The following is a 1,721-nucleotide window of genomic DNA, read 5'->3' on the forward strand; positions in this document are numbered from 1 at the left end:
GGGCCCTGCAGTGTCACAATGGATTCCCCTGTTTTCGCGGCCCTCGAGTTGTACAGTGTAATCCGTTGGGCCCATGAGGCTTTGATGTGTCACCAAGGATTCTACACGGTCCTGCAGTGTCACAGTGGATTGCAATGACTCCACAGGGGCCATCCAGAACACTATGGTTTCCATTGTTCTGTGGGGCCCTACAGTGTCAGAATGGATTCATTGGTTCCACAGTGCCCCGCAGTGTTACCATAGATTCCACTGCTCTCTTCAGTGTCATAATAGATTCCGTTGGTTCCATCAGGTTGTCCTGATGTCTAACAGGATTCCATGTTTCCATGGGGCCCTTCAGTGTCACAATGAAATCCATTGGTTCAGTGGGGCCATGCAATGTCACAATGGATTCCATTGCTCCCTGTGGCCCAACAGTGTCATAATGGATTCCATTGTTCTGCAGGGCCCCTCACTGTCAAAATGGATTCCTTGGTTCCATCAGGACACACAGTGCTTAAAAGGATTCCATTGTTCCATGGAGCCCTGCAGTGTCACCAGGGATTCCATGTCTTTTGCTGGGCCCGCACTGTCGCAATGAACGACATTGGTTCCATGTGGCCCTACAGTGTCACAATGAATTACAATGGTTCATGCAGTCATAATTGATTCCATTGGTTCAATAGGGCCATGCTGTGTCACAATGGTTTGCATTGTTCCATGTTGACAAAATGTGTTGCAATGTAATCCATTGGTTCTCTGCGGCCCAGCAGTGTTACAAAGGATTGTTTTAGTTGCGATGGGCCTTATAGTGCCACAATGGATTCCACTGTTTTCACAGGGCGCTCAAGTGACACAATGGATTCCATTGGGCCCATGCGGCTTTGATGTGTCACCAAGGATTCTGCAGGGTCCTACAGTGTCACAATGCATTTTAGGGTTGAACATGACCCAGCAGTGTCACAATGGATTTAACTGCTCTATGGGGCCCTGCAGTGTCACAATGGATTCCATTGGTTCTGTGGGGCCCTGCAGTGTCAGAATGGATTCCATTGGTTCCGTGGGGTCCTGCAGTGTCACAATGGTTTCCACGGGTCTATGGGGCCCTGCAGTGCCACAATGATTCCATTGGTTCCTTGGGGCCCAGCAGTGTCACAATGGATTCCACTTGTTCCCTGGGGCCCAGCAGTGTCACAATGGATTCCATTGGTTCCGTGGGGCCCTGCAATGTCACAATGGATTCCATTGGTTCCGTGGGGCCCTGCAGTGTCACAATGGATTCCACTGATTGTTTGGGGCCCCGCAGTGACACAATGGATTCCACTGTTTTCGTGGCCCTCGAGTTACACAGTGGAATCCATTGGGCCCATGTGGCTTTGATATGTCACCAAGGATTCTACATGGTCCTGCAGTGTCACAATGGATTGCAATGACTCTACAGGGGCGTTCCAGAACACTATGGTTTCCATTGTTCTGTGGGGCCCTATAGTGTCAGAATGGATTCCATTGGTTCTATGGGGTCCAGCAGTGTAGCAGTGGATTCTGAGGTTCCATGTGCCCATGCAGTGTCACAATGGATTCCATTGTTTTCGAGTGGCCCTGCAGAATCACAGTCATTTCCATTGGTTCTGCTGGGCCACACACGGATGAAATGAATCCCATTGGTTCTATGTGGCCCTGTAGTGTCTTAATGGATCCCATTATGTCTTGAGGCCCTGTAGAGTCACAATGGATTCCTTTCC

This window comes from Malurus melanocephalus, unplaced genomic scaffold, assembly GCF_030028575.1.
Source record: "Malurus melanocephalus ecotype Western Australia unplaced genomic scaffold, MMel_1.1 scaffold_237, whole genome shotgun sequence".
Lineage (NCBI taxonomy): Eukaryota > Metazoa > Chordata > Aves > Passeriformes > Maluridae > Malurus > Malurus melanocephalus.